We start from the raw sequence: 15235 nt of genomic DNA on the forward strand, positions 1-15235 counted from the left end.
TTTGACAATGATTGAAATGATAATTTAGATGATAATTTAGATGGAGATTAGACAATGGTTTAGACAATGATTTAGACAGTAGTCAAAAACTCTGCTCCTTAATATGATTCTAATATTTAAGCTATAGCTGGATATACAAATAAATGTTGGTAGCATACAATATGCATTCAGGCCTAATGTAAAATGTCACCTGCCTTGTTATAGATATCAGAAATAGAGTAAGGGGTCTCTCAGCCTTGACGAGTAACCTTGAGAAGTGTCCCTGCTCAAAGGGCAGATCATCGCCATGCAACCTGTTGCCGTACAGGAGAGCTCAATGGGCTCAGGGAGGCTACAAATATTTATAGCACAAAGGGATGGACTCGTAGTCAAACCCTCCTTTGGTGTATGTGCAGGAGGGCAGCTGCTGCAGTTTTAGTTTTGTCTACTCCCAGCTTGGGCTGGTACTGTTCCTCCTGATCAGACGTGGCCGAGACTCCTTAGTGGCTGAGAAGATATGGCCTAGCACAGCTCTCACAGTTTGCACAGCAGGACTGATTTCAGTCAGGGCCACTTGTCGGTGATGCTTGAACCAAAGTGCTGTTCACTAATTCAGAGTGGGTGCATCCGTCACGGTGTCCTGAACCACTCTCCACTCTTATGTCCCTTTGCCTGCTGGCTCCTCACAGCCTCTCCTGGCATTGCAGAGTCCTCAGTAGCCCATGGGCTCCTCAGGTTCACCTTTTCCTCTGGAAGAACCTACCTTATGACATTACACATTTTATGAGGTGCCACTCACTGCCCACCCAGACTCATACGCTGTCCCTGGAGTTTCCCTGACGCCTCCTGGCAGTTCCTGATTTCTCTCCAGGCCAGCATCTGCCATCATCCCCACCAGAGGTGTGACAGTGCCAGGCAGAGAAGTCAAAGACCAGTTGCTGTCTTCTCAGACATGTGCAACCAAGGGAGCTCTCCATCCAACCCTCGGTCCCTAACATATCATGCTGGGACTCTTAGCTTGTCCCCCTGAATCTGTCGGAAACTCCAGAAGAGCAAGAGGCCTTTTTTGGGAGCAGCTCCTTGGGTGTATTCCTGACACCAGCTTTGGAAGAGGCACCCAGTCGTCTGGCCCTGTCCTGAGGAGCCCCTTTGGTGACGGTGGTGCTGGCAGGGAGGCCAGCTCTGACACAGTGGTTCACATGGCCTGCTCCTCCTGCAGCCACAGGCGTGCCACTGTGGAGGCAACAGGACTGTCACAAGTTACATAAGACCTTAGGGCTTACACAAATGAAAGGGCACAGCAGGACAGGAGGGAAGTGAGGAGACACCAGCATGGAAAAGCCTGGGTCCAGCTGTTGTCCATGTCCACAAAAGATACAAGTGGTGGGAGCTGAAGCAAATAATTTTCTGCTGCTTTCTTTATTCTGTTTATCACATTAAGCCTGGCTCCTTATGTATAAGATGTTGTGGGTCAAAAAAAAAAAAAAAAAAGGCAGGAGGGCCATAATAGTATTACATAAAGGGAAATTATATCATCAAAGCTATAAAGAAAAGAAGAACGGAAGAAAGAAAGAAAAAAACAAACCAAACCAAAGCACAAAGTTTTGACATTTCCTGAGACACCCTGGGAGTGCTATGAAGATGATGGGCATCTTATTGATGCTGAAGTAGGATGTATTGAAATAGTTTCCTCAGGGCATCCTTGAGGTCCTGGTTCCTCATGCTGTAGATGAGGAGGTTCACTGCTGGAGGAACCACCGCATACAGGACTGCCACCACCAGATCCAGGGATGGAGAGGAGATGGAGGGGGCTTCAGGTAGGCAAAAGTGCCAGTGCTGACATACAGGAGACCACGGCGAGGTGAGGGAGGCACGTGGAAAAGGCTTTGTGCCGTCCCTGCTCAGAGGGGATCCTCAGCACGGCCCTGAAGATCTGCACATAGGACAGCACAATGAATACAAAGAATCCAAAATAAAGAAAACCGCTAACCACAAGCATCCCAACTTCCCTGGGGTAGGAACGTGAGCAGGAGAGCTTGAGGATCTGGGGGATTTCACAGAAGAACTGGTCCAGCCCATTGCCGTGGCAGAGTGGTAGTGAAAATGTATTGACCGTGTGCAGCACAGCATTGAGAAACCCATTGCGCCAGGCTGCCATGTGGACACAAGCTCTGCTGCCCAGGAGGGTCCCGTAGTGCAGAGGTTTGCAGATGGCCAGGTAACGATCGTATGCCATTACTGTGAGGAGAGAATACTCTGCTGTGGTCAAGAAGACGAAGAAAAAGACCTGTACAACACATCCTGCATAGGAGATGTCCCTGGTGTTCCACAGGGAATTGGCCATGGATTTGGGAACAGTGGTGGAGACGGAGCCCAGGTCAAGAACAGAGAGGTTGAGGAGGAAGAAGTACATGGGGGTGTGGAGGTGGTGGTCACAGGCTACAGCAGTGATGATGAGGCCGTTGCCCAGGAGGGCAGCCAGGTAGATGCCCAGGAAGAGCCAGAAGTGCAAGAGCTGCACCTCCTTCCGTGTGTCTGCAAAGGCCAGGAGGAGGAACTGGGTGGTGGAGCTGCTGTTGGATGGTTGCTGCCTCTGTGCAAAGGGCCTGGTCAAGGAGGAAAAGGCAGTGACAAGTGAGGAGAGACTTATCTGCGTAAAACCTATACCATGTCTCAGAGAAACAGCTCACGTGGCTTCTATCTTTCCAGGAAGGCCTTCGTGCAGCTCCCTGGCTTGAGCTCTGGTGTGTGCTGGGCTGGGGTGTAGTGGGGAGCAGGGGACTCTTCTGTGGAGGAATCAGTCCTGCTGTGCAGCCACAGCTAAACAGGAACCAGGAGTGATCTCAGGGGCAATTTACTCATGGTTTCAAAGAGCTTTTCAGCAGTGTCCCTCCCAATTCATCCAATTGCAGAAGCAAGGTGCAGGGCTTTTGTTTTGTTTATTTTGTTCTTGTTGCCCCTCTCACATCTGGGGAGTGTTCTGGGATCACTGGCTCCTGAAGTTCTGAAGACTCAATGCACATACCAGTCACACACATAATGGGACTAACACTGACAAAGCCAGCGGTAGTGAGACCTGCCCCAAGTGCTGCCTTCCATCATGCCCACATGCCCCAGAGAAGAATAACTCCCTTTGGATTACTAAGTCACTTCTTTCCCTTTGCACTCTGCTGCTAGGCTTTAGAGGTGTCATTTCCCAATCTCGCAGAAACTAGCAGGCAAAAGAAGACCAGAAAAGTGCTTTGGGACTGGGATGCCTAATGTGTCATCTCTCCTATGTCAATGTTCTAGGGCTCAATTATCTTTTCATGAAGGTAAAGTCTAAAAAGCCCAGGCACATTGTGATGCACAAGTTTGTAGTTCTTAATGGAGGGCTTTTAAAGCGCCATTAAACATGGTGCTCAACTGGAAGTGTTAGCCATCAGTACTAAGGCTGGCTTCTGTGATTTTCACATGCAGACAGAAGCCCCCCAAAACCAGGAAGACACACACAAATGAGAAGGGATATATTTCACTGCTTCTTCCTAAAAGGTGATTTTTGCCTCTGCCTCTTGCAACGGAGTCCAGAGATCAGACTCAAATGAAGGAACATATCGGAAGTTCCCCAATAACACAGGAAGCTGATGCCCAATGTACCCAGTGCTTTTGTTTCCCTTTCCCTTAGGAAATGACAGAGATATTCTTCTCTGTTTTCTTCAACATTTTTTGTAGGGTTTCAGTGCCTGGAAACACAGGAGGAGCCCTGATAATTCATATGCATGCTTCCAAAAAAACCAGATGGGCATTACTCGATGCATTCATCTTAAAAGCACAGTGTGAATAGAGTGGATTATCCTAGGGAATTGCCTCACGCTCTGCTCTCACTAGAAAATCAAAACTAAAACCTTGACAAGGTGATACTAAGATGCTTGTTTGGCCACCCCACTTTGGCTGCCTCTGTACCCAAATTTCTTGGTGTGTTGGGTTTTTTTTCATGACATTCCCATGGGAATCTCAGCCTGATAGGATGTTAAGGTTGTATCTACACAGGTGTTGGTATTTCTAGACCAATTAGGGTTAGGTTGCGATTAGGGTTAGGGCTGGGATTAGGTTAGGGTAAGGGTTAGTGTCAGGGTTTGCCTTATGGTTTATTGGCCTTGTGGCAGAAGATTGTCACCACCTCACTGGTCACACCACTCGAGTGAACCTTGTTCTTGCCTGTGGATTAGGGTCTCTGAGCCGCTGCTCGATCCCGTCCTTGTCCCACACAGGACAAGGGAGAGGGCTGTGATTATGGTTCAGCAACACCGAGGCACTGAAGGCCAATCTGAGTCCAGTTCTGGGTTCCTGTCATTCTCAGATCAATACCGTGAATGTGGCCAGTCCATGTAACACACTCACCTATAAGGTTTGGGGTAACTGGGCCTCCATTTTTTCCAGCAGAGGTCGGCACTACCTGGGCCCATGAACAAATAGTTGTACCTGGGCCACAGATTTAGGACAGGGCATGTTGTTTAAGCTAGCCCAGTGCTTTAAAGTTACTGAGAGGTTCACCACCCCCTTCCGTAACATACGGAATTAATACATCAGGTTTCTCCAGTATCCTCAGATGAGGATGCCCTCATCCTGCTGGACCAGCTGATGAAGTATAGACTAGAGAAGTACACAGTGAGGTGGACTGAAGACTGGCTGAACTGCTGGGATCAAGGGGTTGTGACTGTGGCATGAAGTTCAGCCGGAGCCCAGTAAACAGCGGTGTACCCCAGGGGTCAACAGTGAGTCCAGTTCTCTTCAACACCTTCATTGATGATCTGGATGATGGGGCAGAGTGCAGTCTCAGCCAGTCTGATGATGATGCGGAACTGGGAGGAATGACTGGTGTGCTGCTGTTTGGAGGGACCTGGACAGGCTGGAGAAATGGGCTGAAAGGAACCTCAGGTTCATCAAAAGGAAGTGCAAAGTCCTGCTCCGGTACCATGCCCCAGGATATGTTGGGGCTGCCTGGCTAGAGGGAAACTGCAGAGAAGGACCTGGGACACCAAGCTGAACAGGAGCCCGTGCTGTGGATTAGCCCCAGTCGGCAATTAAGTACCACACAGCCGCTCGCTCAGCCTGCCCCCGCGGTGGGATGGGGGAGAGAATCGGAAGAGGAAAAGCAAGAAAACTCGTGGGTTGACATAAGAACAGTTTAATAATTGGCATTAAAAAATAATAGTAGTAATAAATTGTAATGAGAAGGAAAACAAGACAGCGAGAGAGGAACAAAACCCAGGAGAAAACAACTGATACAACCGCTCACCACCCGCCGACTGACACCCAGCCAGTCCCTGAGGAGCAATCGCTGTCCCCCAGCCAACTCCCCCAGTGTATATACTGAGCATGACGTCGTATGTTATGGAATAGCCCTCTGGCCAGTTTGGATCAACTCTCTTGGCTGTGCCCCCTCCCACCTTCTTGTGCACCTGGCAGAGCAGGGGAAGCTGAAAAGTCCTTGACTGGTGTAAACATTACTTAGCAACAACTAAAACATCACTGTGCTATCAACATTATTCTCATGCTAAATCCAAAACACAGCACTATGCCAGCTACTAGGAAGAAAATTAACTCTATCCCAGATGAAACCAGGACAAAAGAGGCTGTGGAAAAGTCCTCCTGAAAGGGCCAGAAGAGTTGGGAAACCCCAGAAGCTGTGGGAGGGGACAGCTAGGGGCCTCCCAAAGGCTCTCCTGGAGGGCTGCAAAACCAGGAGGGCCAAAGGCAGACAAATGGGATGGATCTAGGTGGGATGCTTTGAGAGGGAGCAGTGTGGCAACCATGAAGAAAGCTGCAGTGTGGGAGGGAAAAGAGAGCAATGCCAGGATCACCAAAGGAAATCCACTGTCCATCTGGTGTCCTGACCCACATCCCCAGAGTTACCTTAGTCCTACGAGGAAGACTCTGTGGTCCCACAGAACCCGCCTGCTTGCTGCTGGCCCCCCACTGACTGAGGAAGGAACGGGCATATGATGGTGCCGGCGAGGAAGAAGCCCCTTCTCCAATTTTCAAATCAGAGTGCCTGGAGAAAGAGTGATCTCTGTTTAGGGCTGTTCTTGCAGCCTCCTCTGGGGTTCAGGCATTTTCTTAGAGCAGTTCTGCAACAGAGAGAAGACATAAGCATGACTATAAATGGGAAATTCGATTGGCATCTTCCCACCAGGTCTGCCCCTGTCGGAGCAAGACCTCGTCTTGATATCCCCTACGGCCTCCATTTCACACAATCACAGAATCATAAAATGGTTGGGGTTGGAAGGGACCTTAAATATCATCTAGTGCCATCTCCCCTGCCATGGGCAGGGATACCTTCCACTAGATCAGGCTGCTCAAAGCCACATCCAACCTGGCCTTGAACAATTCCAGTGAGGGGGCATCCACGACTTCTCTGGGCATCCTCTTCCAGTGTGTCACCACTCTCACAGTAAAAAATTTCTTCCTAATACCTAATCTAAATCTACCAATCATCAGTTTAAAACCATTAGCCCTGTCAAGGATGGACTCGACCCCTTAGTCAAACTAGCAGTAGTTTGGTTCAGGCTGCAAAGGAGGTGAAGGCCTGAGCCGTAGCCAGGCAGAACTCCTCTGGTTCCAATCTGTTCTCTGAAAACCCACAAAGGAGCAGAGTGACACAGGGAGCATCGATGCCTATGAGCTTGGAACACCGATCATGTGATTAACACATGAAGAGTGGGTGGCTTTTCCAAGACTCATTTATCAAGGAACACAGAAAGCTGTGGGTACAAGGACTCTCATGCATACCTTTCCCGTCACATGTAATTTGACTATGAGCCAACCACTTCATTCCATAAATGTGAAAGCCTCAGTGAGCCTTCTTTGAGCTCTCCCTGCTAGGCAGAATGGCTGCACGGCGGTGATCTCCCCTTGAGCTGGGACATCTCTCAAGGTTGCTCCTCGAGGCAGAGAGACCTTTTACCAACAGCAGATCTTTGCTAAGTGACTGACAGCATGCTGAATTAATACTCATGACACATTACTAATCCAGGGAGCTATTAAATTTTAATGACTATAAACTTTGTTTAGGTAATTCCATTAGACATAAACCGTTGTCCAAGTCTGAGACTAAGATTGGACCTGGCTGCACATAAGCTCCATCAGGAGTTTAGAAAGCAAGAGGGTGAACTCTGAACCTCATGACTCACCGGGACGGTCCTTCTTACCATTTTTGTCTCTGGTCTCTGTGTGAATCATTCTAACTTGATTCTGCTCGTTTTTGCTGTGTATGTTTCTTCCATGCAGTCATTAATAAAGGGAACCTTGCCACCAAATTTATTGAGCCGTGGTAAACCACTGTTAAACTGTGTTAAATCCCATCCAATTTATTGAACCGTTTCAAATTATTCTTCTACCTCAATACAACATATTGCTGCTTCTCTCGTTGGAGTGAGGCGCATTCCACGCTTTCACGACACTCCAGCACAGGCCAACACACTCCTGGAGATACCTGGGAGGAGCCTCGGGAGCTACCAGACATGGACCTGCCTTCCACATGAAGAAAACTCTTCAACACCTTACCTGGAAGGATTATTGGGCTACTACCCAAGACGTCAGACGTCTCCAGAAGGAGTGAGTAACACTCTTGGTGATGCCTAGGAGGACTCCTGGGGAGCTGCCATTCATTCAAGTGCCTCTAACATGGATACAAATAACTACCTACGTAGGAGGAGTTTGGGGCTTCTACCCATGACTTCAGCTGTCTCCAGATGAAGCCAAAACACTCTTGGAGATGCCTGAGAGAAGTCCCAGAGAGATATCAGGCATTGACCTGCCTTCAACATGAAGAAAGCTCTTCATGTAACTAACCAGGAGGACTCTGGGGCTGCTACCAGAGCCTTCAGCTATATCCAAGGAAGGCCAAAAAGCTCCTAAGCTGCCTGGGAGGAGTCCCAGAAATCTACGTGGCATGGACGATCCCCCAGCATTGACAAAACTCCTTGGGTGGATTCCTTGGAGGAGTCTGGGGCTGCTACCTGTGACATTCAGCTGTCTCCAGGGGAGGCCAAAACATTCCAGAGCTGCCTGGGAGGAGTCAAAGGAGCTACGGGGCATGGACCCACACCCAACATACACAATGCCCTTTGGGTAACGACTCTGGAAAAGTCTGGGCCTGCCTACCGGGAATTCACCTGTCTCCAGAGAAAACCCTAATGCTCCTGGAGATGCCTCGGAGGAGCCCCAGAGAGCTACTGGGCAGGGACCTGACTCCAGCATACACAAAACACCTTGGGTAGCCACCTTGGAAAATGCTGGGACAGCCCCCCGAGAGATTCAGCTGTCTCCAGGGGAGGCCAAAACATTTGGCACATTCCTTGGAGGATTCCTGAGGAGCTACCGGGCGTGGACCTCCCTCCAGCAGAAAGAAATCTCTTCAACTAACTAACTAGGAAAATGGTGGTGCTGCTACCTGGGACTTTAGCTGTCTGTAAAGAAAATGAAAATGCTCCATGAGAGGTACGGGAAAAAACCTGATGCGAAAAAAGGAATGGACCTGCCCCCAACATACACAATGCTGCTTGGGTAGCTACCTGAGAAGATTCTGGAGCTGCTGCCTGGGAATGCACTTGACTCCAGAGGAAACCAAAAGTCTCTGGGAAATTGCTGGCAAGACTTCCACAGAGGTACTTCCACAGAGGTATTGGGCATGGCCCTGCTGCCAAAGTACACCAAACTCTTTGGGTATCTCCCCTGGTGGAGTCTGGGGCTGCTACCCAGGACTTCAGCTCTTTCCATAGCACGACAGAACACTTTGGAGACGCCTGTGAGGAGCCCTGGGGAGCTCCAGGCCATGGACCTGCTTCCCATTTCTATCAGCAATCCATGAGAGAGGATCAATCAGTAGTATGGCAGCAGTCAAGAAGAGCAGCCATCAATCGTATCACAACAACCAGTCTTTCAGAAAGAGTTGACAGAACAGCTACAACAAGTAGGTGTATACTATTGCAAGTTACGACAAACTTATCATTAGCGAGGAACTTCTCCTCAAAACAGCAGCAGGTCTACTGATGAGAGACTGCCTATATGGAGATATAATAACGGTATAAGGTGAATGAGACAGACTTCAGAAAGGGCCAAAGCATCCCAGAGGGGAGGACAAACCCATCCCAACGGGACCCGGTCACCCACACCTGGGCGGATAAACCGAAGTGACTCCAGAAGTGAGCCCCAATGTGGAGCAATACCGTAACAGACAGAGTCTCACTTCAGAGATGACCTGGAGGTGTCTGGGTTCTCGGTACCTCGCTGTGCTGCAAAGCAGCCAGCTGCATGTTTCAAGGATGCTTCTGGTCGCCAGGCTCACAGCTCCCGGGCGCGCAGGAACATTCTTCTGCTCAGTCACTTCCCCTTCTACCCAGTCACCTTTATGGCTGCTCACACCTGCCTGCTCCTGCCCTATCAGCTCCTCAGACACCAGTGACCTCACAAGCACATGCACAAGCCACAGGGCTGCTCCTGGCCTATCAGCTCCTCAGACACCTCTGACCTCACAACCACCTGCACAGCAGGAGCATCCTCACTCCCAACACCACGCCTTTTTCCCCTCTGTCTCCACCTCTGTCTCCCATCTCCCCCTGCTCTCCTCTCTCCCAGGCACCTTTCTCACCCACTCCACCACCTCCCAATGCTTCTGCCTGTCTCTCTGCTTGTGTGGCACTTGCTACCTCGGAAGCATTGTCCCAGCCACGTCAACTGCATCTCCTTCTCTGCTCCCTCTGCTCTCATCCTGACTGCGCCAGCTGTCTGATCCAATTTTTAATTAAAGGGCCCTTCATCCTGCTTTCCTTCTGCCGTTAAATCTTGTTCCTGCAAGAGAAGTCACAGCCTGTCCGTGTCCCATCTCTGCCATCTTACCTGCATCTTCCTGAGCTGGACACCTGCTGGAACTGTCACCATCAGCCCCGGCTCTCAGTAAAGTCTTCTCCTGGCACAGGCGCAGCTCTGCTGTGCTTGCTGTGTGCCATGCTTCCTGAAGGACAACAGCAACACTCAAAGTTACTCCTGGGCAACGTCCTGCTGGGAAGAGCTGATTTCAAGGCAGCTTGGCAGCAGACCCTGAGGCCGTGCCAGGGCTGGCCACATCTGGCTCCTTCCAGCAGCATTTTGGAAAGCCCATTCCCAGCTGTGAGCGCCAGGCCAAGGGCACGGGGCACAAACAGCCCCAACTCCCGAGGGCCCCAGTCTCCAACTGGCCTCTGTCCCCAGACTACTAAAACCTTCAAACAGGCTCTCCCTCCAACTGAATTATCTCCAGTTTTGAGAAAAGAACTGCATACTTCCAGATTCAGTAGTCTGACTAAGACTGTTAGAGGGCAAGTTGGGCTGCAGTTCTAAAGCGAAAGTATTTCCATTACACGATCTCTGCCACCACCTCCATGATCATCTCATCAGACACCTACAAAGGCAGTGTTGTAAAAAATCTAACTGCTAATTAAACGTATCCTTTCCTCCCCAAATCTTTGTTTCCCTCAAATCCTCAGACTACTGCAGTAACAATCATACTATTATTCTGTAATTACTCCTGAGAACCTCCAAAGCTCCTGTCATTACACAAACACACACCACCCTGCAGGAGGACAGGACAACACAGGGTCAGCCACTGCGACTGTCACTGGCACAAGAGGTTTCTGTGTGCAAGAACACTTGGTAAGTCCCTCATCCAATGAGAGCGAGGGTTTTTTGTTTTTTCCTTCCCGGATAAGTTCAGGCCCTTCTAGGGATCTTTAAAAGATCCTGACCTTTAAAACGGCAACAATTTGGGCACAGGACATGGGTCTGGTCATTTGTTTTAGTCTTCTCATAAACCCTGAGACATTTGTTTTAGCTATTCCTAAACTATTTTTCTCTTTTCTTCACATTCCTTCCCCAAGAAGAAAAAAAAGCCAATGAGTAACAGCACCAGGACATTTCGAATGCTCTGCTAATACATGAGCTTTCCAATAAGCATGCCACGGGCATAGCTGCAGCGAACTGAAAGCTGCACGGCACACACCAGCAGTGCGCAACGAGGAATGGCCAGTGCACATCAGCACCCTCGTTCAGACAGACGGCCATGGCTGAAGACAAGTCTGCTCGCTCAGGATGCTGAACCTCCACTGCACCCACACCCAGCCCTGACCAAAAGGGGACACAGAGAGACGCAGAGTGACTGGCCAGAATCGGCGTTTGGTTCAGGAGGCATGCAGGGCAACGGGGACCCAGACCAACTGAGAACAAGGCCCCATGGTCACCTTTTCCTCCTTTTCCCCTTCCAGGTGACGCTGGTCAAGCCCCAGGCACCTGCCACCATTCGCTGTACGCAACTCCCCTGATGCTGCATATCTGATACACATTTAAATAAAACAACGCACGCTCAGAGATTCTGTTTGTTCACCTTGAGCTGAGGGGAAGCTGTGTCTGTGGGTGAGGAAGATCTGCTTTCCCCATTTAATTTTTATGCCACAATAAAATCACTGCAAGATTCAGATTAGAGGACAGCACTGAAATCCAAATGTTAAGCGACCATGAAGGCTCCAAACGCACATTTCCACCCGATTGCCTTAAACAAAACAGACCTGGGATCCTGATTGCTCACTTCAGCCTGGAATAGCCCCATTCCTCGTCCAAAAGCTACCGTGTGCCTGGCTGAGGACAGGCACAATCCACACAGCGAGCAATCAGAGCTCAACCCTGCACTTTCCTGGGTCAAGTTTCCTTGGAAAAAATCTTCCCTGGGTTTTTTAAAACCTGTAACTGAAGAAAACATCCCTGACGGGCTGACGGGAACTTCCTGGCTGTGGGAAAACCATCCACCCTCTGCACCCCCATTTCCCAAGAGCCGGCAGCACAGCCTGGCTGGGGGGAAAGGCACGAATCAGAGCTGGGGGCCGAGAGAGGAGCACAAGCATCTGCCAAGGGAGCTGCATCCAGCCAGGAGCACTCCCCACTGGCTTCTCGGACAACAAAGCCCCGGTGCGTGCTCCCACCAGGAGGGAGAAACAACTTCCAACATTTCCCTCATTGCCCAGGGATTCCCGGGGCCATCAAGAGCTACCTCTCTGTGGCACCGCACAGTTCAGCTACCGATGGTCTGCAGGGTCACCCGTAATGAATACAATACAACCCACCAGCCCAGGACTCAGACGGGTATTGAGGGAGGGCAAAAGGAAGAGGGATGAGAGGACGTCAAGGGTGCAGAGAGGATAATGCGTGCTTGGCCAGCTTAAAGCCAGCACCTACAGGGACACCGCTGCCATGGCCTCCCCAGAAGGACACAGTCCCTTCCACTTCCCACCCACCACCAAGCTCTCTTGTGTTCCCACCAGACATTTTTAAGGCATTTTTCAGGTCTGTGTCAAACAGAAAACACCTGGGTAAGTCTGGGTGCTATCAGGAAACACCCCAGAAGTCACTCTAGGTTGTCAGGACATCAACATTCAGGGATGGAGCACCAGCCATGTCCGTTGCCTTTGGGCATTCACAAAATCCAAGCGGCTGGTGAAGCCATTACTCACAGGTTTCGTTCCCCATTTTGGCCATCGCTCCTCTCAGGAACAGAGGGGAAAGCTCTGGATGACAAAGGATGGCAGGAGGGGCTCCAGAAAGAGCAGACCAGTGCAAGAAGATCCCCCTCACTTAATTGCAAAGAAATAATTCTAGCTCCATGAAATGAGTACTCAAAATGAAAGACACACAGCAGCATCTGCCATCAAAACCCTTTCAGTGGTAGTTTTACCTGCTGCAGAGCTGCAGGCTGATGACCTTACCGTCACTGTCACAAGGCCCCAGTTCACAGCAGTTACAAACACCCTTTTGAAAGACTCCATATCGGCTTCTCCTAAGAGGACCTGCTGCTTACTTGTAGTAATAGTAACTCTACTTGTAGCCCCTGTCTATCCAGTCTGTAGCCTGCAGCTCTGAAGGGACAGACCAGTCTATACTCATAGCCTGTATCTACCTACCCTGAGATCTGTCCAGAAAGCCAAATCATCACCTTTAATGGAGAATGGAACTTGGGGCAAGCAGGGAGAAACAAAAATTGGAAAAAAGGAACAGTGTAGGCACGCAATTAAAGGAGAAAGGAACTGAGAAGAAAGGAACCTCCCCTGCTTTCAGGGAAAGACCCCAGCCCCACCATCCCCCCCTACTCAACCCACTATCTTAGGGAGAAGACGCTGCATGGCGGCCACGTCCTCCCCTTCCTCACCACCCTGCAGGCTGCTGCAGGGCCCTTGGGCTGCGGGGAGGGGATGTGGGTGAGGTGATGGCGGGTAGCCCCATGGCAAGCATCAGCCCCCACCCATCCTCATACACCCCACCACCATCCCAGTGCCCTCACCATCACATCCTCATCACCGCCAGATGGATTCCAGCAGCAATGGTGGCAAGAAGCCCTGTGGCCCATGACTGCCGTCTAGTGGCACGGCCATGGGATACTGACTCTGTGTGAGGCAGCAGCTCCCATGCAGACGGGGGGTTCAGGAACATGGGGGCGTGTGGGGCGGGGGAGGAGGGGAGAGAGGGGAGAGAGGGGGGAGGGGTGGAGGGGGGGGAAGAGGGTCCCCGGGCCTGGGTCGGGGGCTGCTCAGCCTCCGGGCAGGCCCCACGTGCGCCATGTTGAAACTCAGCCTGGCCGCGGCAGAGCCCCCTGCCTTCTCCCATTGGTATTTGCCGGCATAGGTCGGGAGGGCTGTAACTCTCCTCCCCTGAGCTGATGCTGCCTCTGATTGGCCCCCAGGTGGTCAGGCTGCTGTGCTGCTGTGCCCGCCCTGCACCTGAGCTCATGACCTCCGATTGGCTGCCTGGGATGTCACTCTTCCCTGGTTTGAGCCTGCCCTCCCCTTAGATGAGCCTTCCTCTGATTGGCTGCCTCATTACAGTCAATCACATGCCTTGCCCCACCCCCTCACAGGCAATTGCCTGTCCTGGGTCCACTGAGTCCCCAAAGGCTTCTGGGCGGACGTTGCCAGGCGACCAGCTCTGCCTGTAGGGTTCAGACCCTCCAATGAAACGGTGGGCCCTAAGGAAAGGCTCTGGGTCAGAATAGCTAAGCTAGGACCCCAAAAATGATGATTTTGGCCCCAAAACAGGAGCTTTGGGCACTGAAAGGCTGGGCTAGGACTTTGATGCCGGGACAAATGACGACTCGCCCGCTTGGCAGAGTACGGGTGCCTTTTCGTGCCCCGAGGTGTTTCCGGAGGGGCAGGCTGGGCTAAAGCTTCTCTCCTCCTCCCCTCCGGGGCTGTGCTCTGGCGGGGCAGCTGGGCCTGTGGTGCAAGGACACCCTGGGTCCGGCTGTGCTGTCCTGCAGGCAGCGGCAGAGGCCGGGAATGACACTGTCTGCTCAGCACACGCAGGGTGGTCCCCATGGGAAGGACACCATGGGACGGGGCTTCTTGTTTCAGCTTTATTTAAAAACAAAAATAATTCGAATACGGCCCTTTTGCAGGGGTACGATTTCACTTCCCCAAGGCTCAGCAGAGCCAGCAGCACAGCCACCGCAGGCTCCATCTTGATGTTAGGTCCCGAGATGTCAGGACGTAGATGGCCTGAGCTGCCAGGGAGCTGATGGAGAGTTCGGGGTCTTTCCCCAAGGGCAGGATGGCTGCAACAGAAGGAAGCAAAGCAGCCGTGAACCCCCACTGCCTGCAGAGACCCCTGGGAGTCCCCTCCAGACCATGCCAGCCCCACCCATCTCTGTCCCTGGCCAGGAGGAGCAGGGGAGACAAACAGACCAGCTGGAAGCTGCTGCTCAGGAATGCCCCGTGTGCCCCTGACATGTTCCCCGGCCCCTGAAGCCTCTTCCTGGAGCAGGGCCAGGCATGGCAGCACCCTGCCCAGCCTCTGTCCCCTGCCCCACCAGCCCCGGCCAGCACAGCACTGCCCCTACTCACCGTTGCAGATATCCCACAGCTTCTCCCTCCTTAGGTTCCTCAGGTGCCGTGCGGCCAGCCCTAGGCACAGAGCTCCCGTCAGACCTCCTGCTCCCCAGCACGCTCCCAGCAGCACAGCCCCTGGGCCTGCCAGCGCGGCCGCACACCCGCCCCCCCTCAGTGGGGCTGACCCCAGGGAAGGACAGTACCCGAGGGCCGTGGGACTGAGCAAGGCTCCCCAGTGAGCCCACCTGTGGGGTGGGCCCTCCTCGGGGTAGCCGGGGCTCCGGCAGCCACAGGGCTGCCCCTTGCTGCCAGTGCAGCGGTGGGGACTGGGGCCAGGCTGCCAGAAGAGGGACCCCAGGGGCTGTGGCTCACCG

The 15235-nt window shown here is 51.9% G+C and overlaps 1 pseudogene; it reads right to left on the reverse strand.

The window, feature by feature from the left end:
- Window positions 1–1632: 1632 nt before the first annotated feature.
- Window positions 1633–12809, reverse strand: LOC140645828 (olfactory receptor 14A16-like; annotated as a pseudogene).
- Between the last annotated feature and the right edge of the window lie 2426 nt (window positions 12810–15235).

The sequence above is a fragment of the Ciconia boyciana genome, unplaced genomic scaffold, assembly GCF_034638445.1.
Source record: "Ciconia boyciana unplaced genomic scaffold, ASM3463844v1 HiC_scaffold_39, whole genome shotgun sequence".
Taxonomy (NCBI): domain Eukaryota; kingdom Metazoa; phylum Chordata; class Aves; order Ciconiiformes; family Ciconiidae; genus Ciconia; species Ciconia boyciana.